Source organism: Onychomys torridus, chromosome X (assembly GCF_903995425.1).
Source record: "Onychomys torridus chromosome X, mOncTor1.1, whole genome shotgun sequence".
Classification (NCBI taxonomy): domain Eukaryota; kingdom Metazoa; phylum Chordata; class Mammalia; order Rodentia; family Cricetidae; genus Onychomys; species Onychomys torridus.
In genome coordinates, this window is record NC_050466.1 from 4398957 (window position 1) to 4418359 (window position 19403).

Below are 19403 nucleotides of genomic sequence, written 5' to 3' on the forward strand. Positions count from 1 at the left end.
CAACCCTCCCGTGTAAACTGACCACAGCCTTGAGACAGCGTACTGGGATGCGGTGTCTGGGCTGTCAGGTTCAAATCCCCCCTCCCCTTTCCCTTTTTCATGAGCCGCTCTGCCCTGATCTTTTGTTTCCCTCACACATTTCACTCCTCTGATCTCCCGAATTTGGTTCTCTGAGCCACGTGAGAGGGATGGGAGGAAACTCAGGAGAAAAAGCCATACTTTTAGTCCTTACACGTTTAATGTCATGTCACCCCCCCCTTTTTTTTTTAATGGTTTTTGGTTTTTGGCTGGTCTCAAACTCATAGAGGTCCTCCTGCCTCTGCCTCCCTAGTGCTCAGAGTAGACTCGTGCCCCACCACTGCCCTGCACGATACTGGCACTTTTATAACAAGTTTCATAGAGGATCCAACACCCTCACACAGACATGTATGCAGGCAAAAATACCCAATCACAGAAAATAAATAAGTAAATAATTAAAAAATAATATATCACATTTTTGTACATTTATCCCATGTTTCTCCATATGTATGCTGTACTAACAACAATTTTATTTAATGGTGGCTGTGTGGAAGAACAATTTTCCAGTTGATTGTACTTTTGTTTATCTTTATAATAAGTACATCTTAAATCTAATTATTAATTTAAAGGCACATCATTCAGAATAATAGTAAGTCAAAGTATGTGTTTAGCTAATTTTAATAGTTATGGGGCACCAGATATAAAATGCAAATATATACAAAATGCAAATACATGAACAAACTGATAAAATTGCTAATTGCTCTGCTTTATGACAAGCGGACATAAGAAAATATTGCTACTAGTTATAAAATTTCTTTGTTCCAGGCTTCGTGCATACAGACTAGGATATAAACTGTCACATATCCACAGAAAAAGATGGATTCTTGGAGACAATGATGGCAACTAACAATTTTATTAATATATTTATCTGATATTGTATTTATATATAATTAAATAGGAACGTGTTGTAGCTTTCTTTGAAATAAAAATGCAGTGATTTCTTTCTTTTCTTCTCTCTCTCTTTTTACTGTTTTTTTTTAAGACAGGGTTTCTCTGTGTAGCTCTGGCTATCCTAAATTTTGCTCTGTAGACTAGGCTGGCCTCTAGCGTGCTGGGATTAAAGGCATGGGCCACCACTGCCCAGCCTTGCATAATTTAAACCACTGTATGGTAGTCAGGATGACTTTGTGAGCAACAAAAATGAATGAAGACCAAATAATTCTATTCTTTAGGTTTTCCTGGCTACTTGAAGAAAATGCACATAAACACTAGATATACATAAATTAGATTTTTGTCAACTCAGGTTTGGGGTAGCAGCTATTTTATTTTCATCTTTATTGGATGTGAGTGGTTATTTTGTCTGTATCTATGTGTGCGCACCATGTGTTTGCTTGGTGCTCACAGATGCCACAAGAGGGCTTTGGAGGCCCTGTAAGTGGAGATACAGAAGGCAGTGAGCCATCATGCTGAGAATTGAACCTGTCCTCTTCTTAATCGTTGAGCCTTCTCTCCAATGCCCTTAGCTCTAAGAACTCAAGTTGGCTGCCTTCTTTTCTAACTTTCATCAGCTATTTAGATGGAGATCTCCAAAACACATGAATTAAATTTAGAAATGAAGTAATGCTTGGAGAAATGGTGAAACTGGGTATTGGGTAATATGTTAGATGACAGTGTCCTAGATTAGAATTAGGAAGCCTAACAGAGATAAGTGGAAATTTCATATTAAGGGTTAATAATTTAATTATGTAAATATAAAATGGAGGAGATCTCTGAAGTTCTTAGGAATATGACCTGGGGGGGGGTTAATTGGTCTCAAGTGTAACACAAAGCAGCAAGTCTGCAAAGTGTCCAAATGCTATGATCGCTTTTGCAGTATAAATTAGTGAAGGCATAGTAGCCTGCTTTCTCTCGTAATCTGCAGAAAGGGAGGCATATTGCTTTGGAGTCACCAGATTCTGGCACATGATCATGCTATGTTTTAAAGTGGGTACAACACTCACTGTGTGAGGTTTTTTTTTTTTTTTTTTTTTTTTTTTTCTTCGAGACAGGGTTTCTCTGTGTAGCTTTGAGCCTTTCCTGGAACTCACTTGGTAGTCCAGGCTGGCCTCGAACTCACAGAGATCCACCTGCCTCTGCCTCCTGAGTGCTGGGATTAAAGGCATGTCCACACCCCCCCCCCCCCCCGGCCACTCACTGTGTGTTAATGGGCCAGTCAATGTTTAGATGGGGCTGTCTTTGAAATACTGCTGAGGACCTATTCTCCCATAGGACCTATCTTATTTTTCTGCCATCAAAGCCTACTAGTATTCTCTTGCAGCATATTCAACCAACTAATTTATACTACTCCTTTACATAAGGCCAGAGCACAGTAAGATCTCAAATTTGGAGATAGGTAAAGTACGTCCATGTCTCACAGCCTATGTTAGGCTCAAGGTACTTAGACTAAGTAATGGAAAAACAAAGATAGCATTTTACATCGCTCAGTTTGAGCATCAGAAAGTTCTAAGGATCCGTTTCAGTTTTCCTTTCCCCTTTCTTTTTTGTGTGCTTATATAGCTTTTATGATGCTTCCCAGGGGTGATGGCACTGTTTAAAGTAGAATGTACTGTTCTCTGATTCATAGGCTAGAACACTAATCGAGAGTAGAGGACCCCAATCGTCTACTGTCTCAAACAGCTGCCTTCCTTGAAAGGACAGAATGAATTAACATCCTTTTCTACTCCAGACACGTATTTTTTTTAACTCTATTTCTTGTCTCTGTTTAGATGACCCATAGATACCTCAAAGGAGACATCATTACTTGGTGCCTGATTCTTTGACCTTCCATATTTAGTTGGTCACACTCTCCTCTCCCCAGAACATCTTTTTGAAGTATCAACCTTGATTCTCATCCAAGTTTTCCATTAGCATATGTCACCTGGATTCTTTTCCTGCCACAATGCTTGGCATACAGTTTTGGCTTCTGGAAAATACAGCTGTTACATTTAACTTCCAATGTTTAATTGAACATGATGATTGAGAAACACTAAATTCAATTTTGGTTGTTTCAGAGATCAAACTGGCAAATTTTCATTAATAAAATATAGAATTTTGAATACATTAGCTCCAACCATGGAGCAAACCATTTAATGAATCTTTGAGCTCTTCATCATTGGAACTATTCAAAGAGACTGGCTAGGATTCAGGGTGCTATTAAAGGATGCTGACTTTACTAAAATGTCAGACAAGGTGATTTCCACAGTTCATTTCTATAATAAGAACTGATGACTTATGTACTCATTTTAAAGGGTTGTGTACATCAAAGTTACCAGTAACACTAGTTCAGGCTGGTAGAATTAAAGATAAATGTAATTTTCCACATATGACTTTTCCATTTAAAAAATTTTTTGATATAAAATTGTATTGATCTAAAATAAGAAAATTTTATTGCAAAGTAAACACAATGACAGGTTTTTGAAGACCTTCTTAATGGCCTTTGAATATAGGTATACTTCTTTTTATTACATCTCAAAGGAACATCTGTTAGTTTGCTCAAGACTCAGTGATATCACACAGTGGCTTAAAACAGCTAGATGTTTAGGTTTCTTTAATGTAAAAGAAGGTTGGATGCCGGCAACCAGAGGTAGTACAGTTATTTTTCAATATCAGGTACCAATGCTCATTTACACTGTTCAGTTGTGGTCTTAATTCCAAAGGTTACTTGGTGATTCCAAGTAGTCACTGAATATCAGTATTACATATATAATATGTAATTACAGGTAAGAGGAGGGAAGAGAATATGGGCCTCTCACTTTCATTTAACCAATTCCCCCTCCCCACCCCCCAAAACAACAACAACAACAACAACAACAACAACAACAACAACAACAGCAGCAGCAACAAAAGCCAGACAATACTTCTATATACAAATTTTACTGGCAAGCACTAAGACATGACATCATACCAAATTTCAAGAAATTCTAGGAGTTGAGAGTCAGAGTTTTGTTTCTAAAGAGGAGAAAATGGATATTGGAAGTTAATACTGGTCTCCATTATACTTATTGACTAAAGGTAAGTAAAATACAGAATAATTAAGGAAAATCACGTGCTACATCTCCTTTGCTAGTAGTTTTTGGAATTTTGCATTGGGCTACAATTATTTAGGTCACTCAGCAGTTATTTCCTACAAACCTGCTATTTGCCTAATTTTTTTCTTTCATAAAATGTATCTTCTATGTAGGGTTGAAATGAGCATCAAGAAAATGCATGGAAAACAGTTGGAATGGCATTGTATATATATCCAGTGCTCAGTAAATATTACTCTGATTAATGTGGTAAATAAAGTTGAGATGAAGATACAATTTCTGCCTTAAGTTTCTTCTCTTCTGGCAAAGAAGGCAAGAGAGACAGATATGAAGTAAGTTCAGAATAAGAATGCATTAAAAGCCAGATGTCACACAGCACAGTATATTTTCTAAGAACTTAAAGAATGAAAAATTCCTCATGTATTGTGTTGTGTGCATGAGAGGGGGGGGGGATTGTCCTGAATACCAAAGATTTTTAGGTTTCATGATGACATCTTCATTTCTTCTTTGAGTAGCTACATAATTTGATTATGCCTCAAATAGAGGTTAGTCACTGGCCTGTGCCATCTCATCAGCCCAGTCTGGTGAAAGTCTTTCTGTTTCTTGAAAGTTCTAAGAGAAAGATCATAGACTCCCCAATAATATTTGTGCCCATTTATGAAATTATCAGTATTAGCTTCTTTTATTTTTCAGAGAAAAAGCTCATGGATTAAATCATTTTTCTCAGTTTAAGAATATGGTACCTACTTAAAACTGCATCAATTGAATGAACAACAACACAGGTAAGGGTGAGAATAGATAACCTATTAAAAAAGATGGTCCCTTTTTTTTTATGAGAAGGGAAGCCTTTCGTAGAGTTACATTATATTTTATGCAGTGCATTTGCTAAGAGAATTCAAAAGAGGAGATGGGGCCCATTGTCCTTCATTCCAGCAGTATTGGAAGGCCCAATTTCATCTTTTGAGGCTCTTAAGGAGCACACTACATAAAAAGGAATGGACTGCTTGCTATTCAACCATAGCTGGAATAGCAATACCAATCATTATACTGTTATCTATTTGAAAAATGTGGATTTTACTTGGAGATGGTATTTATTGAAGCCTGCAGGAAATCCGTTTTCTATCTACCTGGCAAGAGCAATTTGAAATGGAAAATTCAAGTTCAGAAATCCAGTTGAAATTTGACCTTCTCTATATTGCCATGGATTTTGGTATGATGATATATGCAGGAATGGGGGTGGGGTTGTCCATCGGCTTCCAATCCTGTGCCGTATTTGTTTCCTGCTGCACAATAGGGCAATCTAAGAGAAACCTTCTCCAGCTTTATTAAAATGGGGAGGGTGTGAGATACTGGGGCTGATGCACTTAAAATGCGCTTTGAAGCATCATGGAAATTTTGCAAAAGACTTTTTATGTAGCAACAATTCTATTGATAGAGTCAATGAGAGTTTTGTCTGTATAAGAGCTGCAGGATGGGACCCCCAGTCACATGCTTTCAAAATTATTCTCTCTTTGTTGGTTATCACAAAGGATATTTTCCCATGAAAACAAGATCTTTTGTTTCTTATGAATTCATTCTAATTGTGAAGCTGGCTGATAGGGTTACTGCATGTTCTCCTCTCATGCTGCCAGGTGGCCTGGGGGAGCTGGTGAAATGGGCTCAGTCATCTCCTAAGGCTTTTCCTGGTCTTAATGTCACTCACTGTTCATCTAAACCCGTGATGTTCCTTGATGTTCATCTTCAAAGGTGATAACAGTGATAACAGTCACAGAAACTGATTTGTTCCGTTAAGCTTTCAAAGGTAGCAGGAAAGATACCTCTGCCTTTCTGGTTTCTTTACCTTTTCACACACGTGTATGGCTAACAAAGAAAACTACACACAAAATAAAGACAGGTAGTGAAAACCAAGACAACTTAGAGCATCAGTTTTCAGAAGCACAGATTAAAAAGTTCATTATTTGAGCTGGGTTCTGTGCAAAAAATAAACAGAGGACATCTCCTCTCTTTGAGGACTCACACTGGAACCAGACACAGTGCTGTGTGCAAACATTCAATCATTTTTGGCATCCATGTGTGAGAATGAACAGCACACGATCTGTGCTGAAGATTCAAGATAGGTAAAGCCTAGGCACAACCCTTAAGAAACTCATGCAGAAAATGCTATGTAAGGATGTGTTAGCGCTCCAGCAAAAACGATGAATTTAAAAGTGCAGTAAGACCTGAGGTGAAATAGAAATTCAGCATGGCAACATGAAAGACCGAAGCAAAAGTCTGCAATATATTAAACTAGGATGGGAGATGCATTAAAGAGATCCCCGTGTGACCTGTTGTGGAAAGTTTTAAGCAGGTCTTTTGCCACTGCATCTTTAGGGAGCTCAGTGCTATCAACAGAAGTGAGAGTATGCAAGCTGGGCTAGGTTATCAGCTGGGGGTTGGGATGTGAACTTCTCTAAATAGCGACAGTCACCTCTGGACTGTGAACCTGTACACAGGTACATCCCCACACACAATCTCATGAGTGACAATGTTCCATACAGCAGCTATGAGGAGCAAAGGAATGGGCGAGACAAGGCACAATTCACAATTCACTTATGCTATATTGTTGAGCCTGATGGTTTCCTTCCTTCCTTCCTTCCTTCCTTCCTTCCTTCCTTCCTTCCTTCCTTCCTTCCTTCCTTTCTTTCCTTCTCTCTTTCATCTCTCTCTCTCTCTCTCTCTCTCTCTCTCTCTCTCTCTCTCTCTCTCTTTTTCTCTTTCTTTCTGTCCTCTCACTATGTATGCTATGTGGCCCACAGCCCACATTGGCATCTAGTTTTTGACCCTTCCACTTCAACCTCATAAGGGTTGGAATTATAAATGTGAGCCGTTTTGAAGCCATCTTTTGTACCTTTTATTTATTTGTTTCCCACTCAGTATGAAACAAATTTCATCCATCTTAGAGCCTAGAGTGGCCTTAGAGGTTTAGCCTAGGTCATCTTTGGTGGCTTTTGGAGGACAGGAGGGGCAAGATAATGGTTACAGGAAAAGGTGACTGGAGAATGCTACATAAGAACAATGAATGTGTGGTGTCACTTTTGGATCTAGAAAACAGGAGTTTGTGCAAGGTTATATATGAGTTGTCCTCTTGGTTGGAAAAGGGTATATTTTCCCTCTTTCTAGGGCTAGTGAAGGAAGAAATCTGCTTAACTAGAGTAAATGAGCAAAGAAAGTGTTCTTGACCCAATCTGGTGGTCAGGTGGTACATGGGGTTAAAGGCAAAAGCAGTATTCGAGGATTGTCAAACCTGGTCTGATTACAAGCAATTCTAGGACCTAGGTTCACCATTATGAGAGAGACAGAGGTTGTTGCTCGGGAACCTGAGAGCATAATGTGTGGTCTTTCACTGGAAACAGACACATGGTTTGATGTGAGATTGAATTCCCAAAAATAGGGAAGAGACAGGCAGCAGAGTCAGTGATGATGGTGATGAAATAAGCAGAGATGGATTGTATTCCAAACAGGCCGCCTGGTAAAGTCTGAATTGCTAAGACAGGAAACTATTGCTTTGTATTCATCAAGCTGCATCACTGTGAGGTGGCCAAGGTCATTGGATTGCATTAGCTGCTTATTGTACTGCTTAACCAGACTTCAGAAGGTCCTGGTTACACACTAACCTATAAACACACAAGAGCCAAATGCTGTGATCAATGTGGTGAAGAGAAGTTTTTTTTTTTCTTTTTTCCTGTGCCGCTGTAATGAAAAGTGTGTTAACAATCTCAAGTGACTGTCCCTTGCAGAAAGGGACTTGGAGCTGAAGGAGGATCTTGAAGCATTCTCCTTCTCTACTCAGACTCCCTTCACTCTAAACGTCTTTAAGAAAAGCAGCTCAGGGAAACTCTGTCCTGAGTGTTCTTTGTTAATGCTGTGGGCAATAAGTGAGCTCAGGCTTCATAGACAGAGCCCTGGCTTGCTCAAGTGTCTGAGTGTTTTGCTTAGAAAGATGTCTTTGAAAATTTCCTCAACTTAATCATGATATATTTTCTTCTTAGCAGGAGCTAGCAGACACATTTTCCTAATGTCACCTGTTCGGACTAGTATCCTTCTAAGTGAATGATTATAGAGTTCATAAAAGGCAGAACTCCATCAATAGAAACAAAAGTGAAAATTTCAGTGGGCTAAATTGTTGTCTTTTAAAAAGATTGTTTGAACCCCTCCACCCCCCAAAAAATAAGGTCTGACCCTCTAATATATAGCTACCAAATAGAGAAAGGAAAGCAGATTCTTCAGAAATACAAATCGAATGGAGGTTAGTACAGACTAAGTCTGCAATGTTTGACTACTGTACTATCATCAAAAGAAATTTTAGGCTTACATACCTTAAAATGTTTTTAGTATACATGTATTATACATATTAATATGCTTTATTATAACATTTTATATACCTGTGAAGCGTATTTTGATCAAGTGTTTTTCCCTGTTTTTATCTCTTATTCGTCTCCTCTCCTACTAGTTTTGCTATAATACTAAAAAAATAACACAATAGCACAAACTTATGCTTTGATCAATGTACTAGAGCTGGCTTATACTTGTTCGCAAGAGCCATTTGTTACAAATTTGAGAGTAGCTAGAATTTGCAATGGTGGGAATATTTACACTGCAAAAATTAACAAATGCTACAAATCAGGGCCTTTTTTTCCCTTCAGAGAGCTGGTGGTTAAACATTGCCAGCATACCACTGGCTGGAGTTCATTTGTAGAAACTACTGATCAAAAGGCTACAGGAAAAAAAAAACATAGGCTCTTAGACACGTGAGAGAGGCCAGGTCCCAAATATTTCATGCTGTGTTATTCCATTTACATGAAGTTCTAGAACTGGGAAACTAATCTATGTTGAAAAAAAAAGAAAATCAGAATGAGGCTATGTCTAGAGGAAGAACTTAACTGTGAAGAAGCATGAAGAATTTTCTGGAATGATGGAAATATTCTGTGTCTTAATGTGATTATGTATTACATTCATCAAAAACTCACCCAATCAGGTATGTAAGCTCACTCAGTCCAGTTTAACAAATTTACCTCAGAAGTAAGAAAACAACCCTGTCATCAAAGCATTGAACCCTACATAGTAGGTTTGCTTTATGTAATTGTGTTAGCAATTTTAGACTTATTTGTGCATTCTAAGTTTGATCAAATAAATAAATTATTAAGAATAATTTGAGTCAGTTGAGTCAGTATTGAAGAAAAATGCTCATAAGTAACTAAGGAGAGAACCGACATTGCAGCACACTATTACAAATGCATAAAAATGACATTATTGCTAACAAGTCATTTAAAAATGGTGGTAGCGGGGCTGGAGAGATGGCTCAGAGGTTAAGAGCACTGGCTGCTCTTTCAGAGGTCATGAGTTCAATTCCCAGCAACCACATGGTGGTTCACAACCATCTGTAATGAGATCTAGTGCAAAAAAAAAATGGTGATGGCATATGCCTTTAATCCCAGCACTGGGGAAGCAGAGGCAGGCAGATCTCAGTTCGAGCGTGCCTGGGCTAAAGAGTTCCAGGAAAGGTGCAAAGCTACACAGAGAAACCCTGTCTCGAACCGCCCCCCCCCCCCAAAAAAAAAGGTTGGATTCTATAGGACAAAGAATTACACAACAACCCTATAAGTTAACAATTCCGGGAGCCCAATCTTTTTTTTTTTTTTTAAAGATTTATTACAGTACCAGAAGAGGGAGCCAGATCTCATTACAGATGGTTGTGCGGTGGTTGCTGGGAAGTGAACTCAGGACCTCTGGAAGAATAGCAAATGTTCTTAACCTCTGAGCCATCTCTCCAGCCCCTAAGTTAACAATTCTGATTCTGGTACTTGTGTGTACTAGAACTGGACAGAGAAACTTAATACATTGGTGGTGGGTGGTGGAAGCCTCTGTTGGAGTGGAAATCAACGGGGGGGGGTGTTGGGAGGTGCGTTGTGGGGGGTGAGAAGAGAACCCTAGAACGATCCATGTCCTAATGGGTTCCAGTTGGAGATGCCAATATGAATCCATGTTTCCTGTAGTAAATAGCCCATGGTTACAAATAGAAATATTTACAGACAGGAATATGCACTGTTTCATGTACATCAACTTTGTTTGCCCTGTCAGCTTGGAGGGGCATGAAGGAGCCGAAGCAGATCTGATGCCAAGTCAGAGTCACAGGAAAAGAGAAAACTGATTCTTTTGGAGTGGGGTAGGAAATGTACAAGTTGAGCTGGGGAAAACATCTTGTAGTGGGAAAAAATAGAATGCAATGAAATGCTAAAAAAAAAAATCTATTGATGGGAGTACATCAAAAGGATACAAAGCCAACTGAAAGAACTCCCAGTGGACAAAGCCGGGGAAGTTTGGACAAGGTAAATAATATTGATTGGAATCAAAAGTATAAAATAAATATCTATGAGCTTGTGCTGATATACAAAATAAATAAATAAATAGAAGAGAAGAGACAAATCTCTTGTGTAAATTCCAAATAACTTACATGAGTACTTATATTCCCTTAAAGGAACAGCACAGAACTCCTTCTCCTTTAGATGTAGAGAGTGCAGTATGGAGAAGGTGTGGGCAAATTTATAGTGGAGATACTTAACATGATCTTAGCCAGGTGATCAAGGTCAACACCCACAGTAATCAATCATGTTAATAAGTTTCCTTGATAATATGATATGATGTGGTAACAATGAATTCATGTGTGTGGTTTATCTTCCTCAAACTCAGAACTGCATACAGTCTATGAATGAGAAATCATTAGGCAAGTGCTGTATAGAGGGCCATTCTACATGATACATAACCAGTGTGCTTCAAAATCGTTAAGGTCATGAGAGTCAATGCAAATATGAGAACTGACTCAGTCAAGAAGAACTTAAAGGTATATGAGGGATATGAGCTGAAGAGATGGCTCAATGGTTAAGAGCATTTACTGAGCAATCATGAGGACCTGGATTCAGATTCCAGCATCCACATAACAAGTGGGGCAGCTCACAAAAGCCTATAACTCTAGTTCAGATGATCTGATGCCCTCTTCTTCTCTCCAAGTGCACACAGGCTCATATGCATGTACACACACACACACACACACACACACACACACACACACACACGTAAATAAAATCATAAAATAATGCATTAAATGTAACCTGTAATCATAGATGTGATTCTGAAGCAATAAAAGGAAACTTGAAAAAAACTATGCCTCTAGTTAGGGCCCAAGAGGGGACACATGGATGTCCCTGGAAAAGGAAAATAGAAGAGGTCTCCCTGGGTGTACTGGGGGCCGGTGGGGATGGGAACTTGAGGGATCTGGTTGGGGGGGGGGGGGGGGGAAGGAACTGAAAGAGCAGACTGAAAAGGGGCTGCTTTTCAGGGTCAAATAAAAATCTGATGCAAGGGAAACTCCCACAAACCTACAAGGATGACCCCAGCTAAGACTCCTAGCAATAGTGGATACACAGCCTGAACTGGCCTCTCCTGTGATCAGATTGGTGGCTACCCCAGTTGTCATCAGAGAGCCTTCATCCAGTAACTAATAGAAACAGACGCAGACCCACAGCCAAACATTAGGCCACACTCAGGGAATCCTGCTGAAGAGAGGGAGAAGGATTGTAGGAGCCAAAGGGGTCAAGGCCATCATGAGAAAACCCACAAAATCAAGTAACCTGGCTCATAGGAGCTCACAGAATCTGAATCAACAAGGGAGCCTGCATAGGACTGACCTAAGCCCTTTACATATATGTGATAGTTGTGTAGCTTAGTCTATTTGTGGGGATTCCTAACAATGGGAATAGGGGCTGTACCTAATGCTTTGGCTGGCTCTTGGAATCTCTTTCTCATACTGGGTTGCTTTGCCCAGCCTTAACACATGGGGAGGTGCTTAGTCTTACTGCAACTTGATATGCCATGCAGTGTTGATACTCATGGGAGACTTGCCCTTTCCTGAACAGAAACAGAGGATGAGTGGATGGAGGTGCAGAGGGGAGTTGAGAGAGGGAATAGAAAGACAGAAGGGAGGGGAAACTGCAGTCAGGGTATAAAACAAATAAGTTAATTAAATAAAAAGCATTTAAAATATGTCAAGTTAACATTAATATATCAACATCATTTTATGAACTATAAACACAGAAATATACCACACTAATGGAAAACTGTAATAAGGGAAATTGACCATGGGATACATGGGAACTCTATTATCTATAACTCAGTAGCTACTATTTTTTCTACATCTGAAATAGAAAAGGAAAAATTATGTAAAAACTCAAAGCTCCCAGATCCAGGTTACCAGAGGCCGACAGCTCTTAGAAGAGAAAGGGGAATTTAGCTGGGGTGTGGGTTTTGCATCATCAGAGAGCTGCATCTATGAATATGAGGACAGTGATAGGTGTCTTTTGAGGATTTAGAGATGCTTTCTGTCATGATGATCCTCTCCTTTTAGAAGAATACTCATAATGGGCTCACCGTAGAACACACCCAATCTGATGTGGACAATTTGCTCTACACACATTGAATGTGCCAGCATAGAGTGGACTGTGATTAAAGCCTGCACAGAATCCTCAGAAGGCCTAGAAACCCTACAGGACCACCAAGGCTGACTGAGGAAGAGCTTGTACTACTTGAACCAAGCTCTGAAAATGCACTGGGCTCTCATGTGTGTCTGGGCACAACTTGTTCCCATGTAACATAAGAATGCTACCCTCAAAGGACTATTTTTCTTGAGCCTTCATATGGATGCAGTTTGGAAGAACTAAGTGAGTCTTCTCTGAGTATTTAATTGAATTTCCTTCTATAGCATAGTCTAACGATTTAAGCTTATAACCTGAAACAACAGAACTGACAATATGTCTCACCTCTGTAGACCCTCCAGGCTACGGCTACTATTGTCCACTGTGTCATTAGGGCTGTCGCTTTAGAGAGGGCATGAATGATGATAAAAAATAAATACAAAGTCCAGCAAAACTTGGATTGGCTTTCCTGTCAACACCACTGAAATGGGAGAATATTGATAGAAAGCACTCAGTGTCCCTGATGCCATGTTATATAACAATGACTGCACTGTGCAAAGTTACCCTTCACTGTCTTTGGAGAAGCAGGGATATGTTCTACTGCAGAGTCTGCTTTTAGAAATAGATTCTTGTATTTTCCTTCCAAGGGAAACCAATGAAGAGAGAAAATGAAATTTGATAGTTTAGAACTCTACCAGACATCATGAGACTACATTTGAGGAATCCTCTTACTACTCTAGTCTCCCTACTAGGAGGAGATGACATTATTTGGGCTTTGCAACAGCAGCTGGGACTGTTTTGAGCCATCTAATGGTAACTTGACTACTTGCTTTCTCTGTTGCTTTATGTTGTCAGAAATACTTAACTGTCTTCAGGAATGTTAATGGGATGTATAAGTAACAAAGCCAAAGGTACTTCGGGACCTGACATTGGTGCTGGGGGTGTAGCTCTATCAGTAGAGGTTGTCTGATGTGTGGGAGGATCCAGGATCAATTCCCAGTGCCCCATCAAACAGACATGGTGATACAGGCTTGTAATTTCAGTATTCAGGAGGTGAAGACCCAGGGTTTCCAGTCATCCTCAACTACATAGAGAGTTCTAAGCAAGCCTGGGCTACATGAGACCCTGTCTCAAAACACACACACAAAAGACATGGCACTGAAACATTCTCTTTATTAAATTAAGTAATATTTGCTATAGACGGTTGCTGGTACAGCACACAGTATAGAAGTCTTTTTGCATACTCTTGACCTAGCTCTGAACTTGTCTACCAGTGCTTCTGAGTTCCTATGCATACTGGCAGGTAGCCATCTGGGACTCTTCTTAAGACACCTTCATCCCAGTACCTGTGAAGCTTGTATATTTCCTGGCAGAAGAATATACAAAAATGCTGGGGGATGGAAGGGCCCCAGAAGCAAACCTTGATGAACAAAAATGGGATTTGATAGATCAGTATTGCAGACTTCATGTCCTTAGGCAAGCCAGTTCTGGGGATACAAGTTTCCTCACAGGATTCCCAGTAGAATTGAGTTCTGTTTGCCTGTAGGGAAAGCAGCTCCTTTCCTGTCTTCCTCAGTTTCTCTAGTCTCTCCGCTGTGATTCCTGGGATTACTCCCTATGGAAAATGTCTGAACCTAAGTGCTTTCTTACAGTCAATTTCCTGAGAAATTAGAACTAAAAAAAACTGTTGCTGACATTAACCACTGAAGAACCAGGGCCTCTGAGACATAAAAAGTCATTGTCCAAAAACTTATTATTTATGCCTCCACAGTGATTTATCATATGAACATAAATAGATGCATACTGGTTTAGAGATTTTTAGAAAATGATCACCAGCTATTGAAGTAATAAGAGACAATTTTTTTGGACTGTGAGTGTAGCTGGAAGCCAAAGGGGAAAATATTTTTTTTTAATGTAGAAACAAAGTAATGGCTACATGATAACCTGTATAGCAACTCCTGTGCTCAAAGGTCATAGACTTTATCACGTTCTAGCATGAAGAGGAAAACATGGATAGCATGTATGCACAGTGGTCTGAACAAGTGCAAATAAAAGCTGTCCAAACCTTTTAGTTGAGTATTAATTCATTCTTCTAAAGGAAAATGCCACTGTAAACATTGTTTACTTGCAAAACAATCTTCAAGCTACAGTGCAATTTATTTCACATGACATTTTCAGAAAATCAACAGAAGTAGCTTTTATAACATGAGAATCCACAAACCACGTTTCCTTGCTCTGGTTATGCATAGAAATATCTCGAGGTCTCTTCTCATGCTGCCCCTTGGAGTGAGCCTTTAGAGATGATGGTTTCTGTTCACATAAGTATCCCTTTCTCAATGGAAAATTTATATGATTTCTTACTAGGGTACTGCTGCTTTCTTCGTTCCCAGGCCCACAAAGATGCCCATAGACAAGCAGGGTTACATTCTGCCTTAATAGTTTCATTGTCCCCAGCCTTTCATATGGTGGTGGAAAGAAAAAAAAATAAAAGAAGGAAATTAAATAAAGGGAAACCGAAGAGATACAATACATACTAAGAGAATAATTTAACTGATACAAAAATGATTTAAATAGAGAAGTTTGGGTGAATTCAATGGTAATATTTATAACAAGAAATCCAAGAAAATTTGATGACAGTATTGGTATCCAAGCTTAGCACATTTTTATTTCAAATGACTGTCACTTTCCCACATACCCCCTTCAATGCTGGAGGTGGGTTTCATGTCAGCTGAGCTCAACTGTGGTGAAGCCTCTCGCTTGGAGCTATGTAATCACACCATTGACCGGTCCCCCCTCCAGCCTGGCCTGCTGTAATTTGCTACTTAATGCTGGTCAGCAGTTGCTATAAATTTATATAAATTTATGGAGGTTTTCCACTGATTTAGCCTAGATCTTGAATCTAAAAGACTTTCTAGTTTTCACAGGGACACAATATTTTCCAAAATGGTAAGTTCACTGTAATAGTGGGGAGATTCTTAGATGAGGAGGGTGAACTTGGAAGGCTAGAGGACATATTTTCCATGAGATCTTTATGAATACATTGGTAGTAGTTTGTTCACAGTAAGCAGAGCAATTGTGTAGTGGTCAAAATGCTGGCTGCCAGCCTCCCTGGAGCTACAAACAGTTGTGAGCTACCATGTAGGGGTTAGAAACTGGATTCAGGTACTTTATAAGAGCAGCAAGTGCTCTTACCTGCTAAGCCATCTTTCCAGCCACTTATTGCTATTATTGTTTTAACTTTCCATTTAAAAAGATTTATTTTTACTTATGTGTATATGTGTGTGTGTATGCCACATGTGTGCAGATGTCTGTGGAGGCCAAAAGAGGAAGTCAGATTCCCTGGAGCTAACATTACAGAGGTAGTACTGTGCTGCCTAATGTTGCTGCTGGGAGTTGAACCCAGGTCCTCTGGAAGAGCAACCAGCTCTCTTAACCACTGAGCCATCTCTCCCAGTTCTAGTCTTTAATTTTAGTAAGAAGCTCAGAAAGTCCTTGCATGTAAGTTTTAAGTGTTCCCGTTGATGTTTTCTGACTACTTGATTCACTGTCCATGTGTGTATACCCTCACCTTTTCACTTCCACATCCCATTTCTCCTCTCCACAGCCTTTTGCAATGACAAAATTTAAATCTTTTTTTTTCCCAGAAAGAGAGAAGGTATCCTCATTCTTTGTCTCCCTCTTTCTATCACTATTATCATATGTACTTTATATGCACATACATGCACAGTCATACAACATACACACACAAATATACATGTACACATATACACGCATGCACATATGTACACACACACACACACACACACAAAAAAAAAAAAAAAAAACCACTCCTTTCTGTAAGAGAATCAAATCCAAGCCTCCCGTGTGGAAATGCAAAACATTACTGTCAGGCTGGTCCATTAAATATCATTTGAAAGTCAATTTTATCCCAGAATGGTAAGCAGTATGTATGCTTATGTCTTCATCTACCTTAATTAGAAAAAAACAATTTGCTGCACATTTCTTTAAAAAGGGGGAAAGAAAGTGATCAAATCGGAGCTCCTGGTACATGGAAATGCTTCCTGTATTGTGGTGGTACAACGATGAGAAAGTACTCCCCTCATATAAATTATGTGTAGGTATAAAAACAACCATGTGATTTGCATACTTTCTAGGGAACTTGCACAGTTGTCAATAATTATAGAAATAGGGGTTATGTCTCCAAACCTAGTCCCTCCTCATTTGGTTTCTCAAATTCATACCAGAAAACTTTAGTTTGAGTTTATCACTAAAGATGTTTCCATCCTATCCTATTTCTGTGATTCTTGACCATGAACAATCTTGAGACTATTTTCCCACATCTCTCTTTGCCAAAACTGGTCAGATTGGCTGAGAAGGCTACAGGTCTGTTGAGTGCCTGGCTCTCCACTCCCATCCCTTCCCAGTCTGTTTCTTTTAACTAGGCTGGGGCAGTTTTCACCCATGTGCTTGTCTCTCAGACTTGAATCCTCCTGACATGCAGGTGGAGTGCCAAATATACAACTCAGATTATGCTTCAATGGCTTTCTGAAGTGTCTAAAGGGCTCTAGGGACAAGCTGATAGAAAGTCTTCGTGCCTGAGGAACTCAGGTAGCCTCCCCTGGGGCCCGAGCCCACCAGAAAGCCTTAGACAGGGAGGAATCAAGCAGGCACAAAGAGCCTGACTTGGTGTGAGACCTTAGAAGGGGAAGTGATAACAATGGTGTTCTTTCTCCAAGGTGGCTGGCACTCTACCCTGTCCTCTGTGTAGCCTCTGAATTCATGTCTGGGTTGGGGTGCAGGATGGCTCATCAGTTTTGCTCCCCTCCCATATTCCATTTGGCATGCAGCAGAAAAATAACTGTTTCCTATGAATAAATCAGAGCACTCCTCTGCTTAGAAACGTACAGCTTTCCACTCCACTTGGCAGTAAATGAAACTCTCTGTCTGGGAGTCTGCAGGCCCCTGTCTAAGAAGCTGGCTGCTTTGCATCCTTCGGCTTGCTTCTCTGTTCTTTCAACCACAGAACCTTCATTCTCTCTTTAACTAGGCCCATTCTCACCCACTGCCTATGTGTTTGCTATTCCTCGGTCCTGAATCCTTTGTATCCAGAGGATAGCTTATCGAACTGTGGAGATGAACATAAATATCACCCTCTTCAAGTTCTTTTCTAAGCTCTCTGTCTAAGGTGACTGCTCTTCACAGGCCACATCACCTTCCCCGCTTGCTGACCCTTATTACAGGTTGTTGCGATCATTGTTGATTTCTAATTCCTTGCCTCTTCTCTCCTAAGAACAAAATCTGGGTAAATTTGGCTTTTCTTTTACAAGAACCTGAGACAAGCGTTTAGTGTCAGTTTTTGTTATGTTGGAATATAGATCCCTTTTGTGTCTTCCAGAAATACAGAAATTTGCTAGGGGTAGCAGCCTTTAATCTTAGTACTCGGGTGCCAGGAGCAGGCAAATCTGTAAGTTAGAGGCCAGCCCGGTCTACAGAGAGAGTTCTAGGTCAGAGCTACATAGTGAGACCCTTCTTGAGAAAACAAAAAAGGAATTTGATTACTTGATCTGATATTGCATGGGCTTTGGAACATGTAAGGTGATATGGGTCAAAGAGAGGGAAGCCAGGAAGTCATGGGATGGTCATTGTTGACCTCAGCCTGGAGCACCGAAATGGTTAGTTTTCAAAAGTTTTCTAGGACCTTGTGACACATCTGTTTCCCATACTTCCTGAGAGCACTTCTAACTTCTGCCTTTATAGCTTGACTGAAGTCCCTTACACTGAAAAATTCTTACTTGTTACCTAGAAGGGAAATTCCTTTAGAACTTGTGCTTAACTGTGCACTATAGCTACATGGGAAGAAAAAAAATGACACAGAATGAATACGAGGCACCTGACCAAGGAACACTACTTGTGATGATGATTTTTGCATGTCAACTTGACTGGATGAAGGAATACTTAGAATCTGGTAAAATATTATTTTGGGTGTCTCTGTGCGAGTCTTTCCAAAGAAGTTTCATGTGTGAATCTGAGTAAAGAAATTCCTTCATTGATGTGGACAGGTCTCAGGTGATCAGCTAGGGACCCACAGAGTGCAAAAAATCATGCTCTTCCTTTTTGGACCATTGATGGCAGAACTCTAGGTTCCCTGGTCTTTAGACCCCAATTCTTAGGTTTTCAGCCTTTGACTGAGAGTTACAACTGCCCTTTTCTGAGGTCATTCAGTAGTGACCGAGCCATATTATAGGCATGCTAGCACATCTAGTTTGCAGATGATATTTCATAAGACTTCTCAACTTCCATAATCATGTTAGCCAATTTCCTTAATCTCATCTCTCTCTTATTCTTTCTTTCTCCATCTTTATTTTTTTTTGGGGGGGGGGTTCGAGACAGGGTCTCTCTGTATAGCCTTGCACCTTTCCTGGAACTCGCTTTGGAGAGCAGGCTGGCCTCAAACTCACAGAGATCTGCCTGCCTCTGCTTCCCGAGTGCTGGGATTAAACGCGTGCGCCACCACCGCCTGGCTTCTTTCTCCATCTTTTACTGTTCATATATACCTATTGGTTTTTTCTCTCTGAAGAACCAACTAACCCATTGCTTGTCTTTATTTCTCTGCCTTATGTACCAAAGATGCTCAATATGTGCTTGTTGAGTGGTGGATTCACAAAAGGCCTGTATGTAAAACATAACCAAGTAATGTTATTAAATTTGGGAACCTGGAAGCATGCAAATCATATTGCCCTGGGACCCTTCTACTAAAGGGTATCTTAAAGATTTGAAAGACACTCTATCCATTATTCCACACAGCTGAGCTCAACAA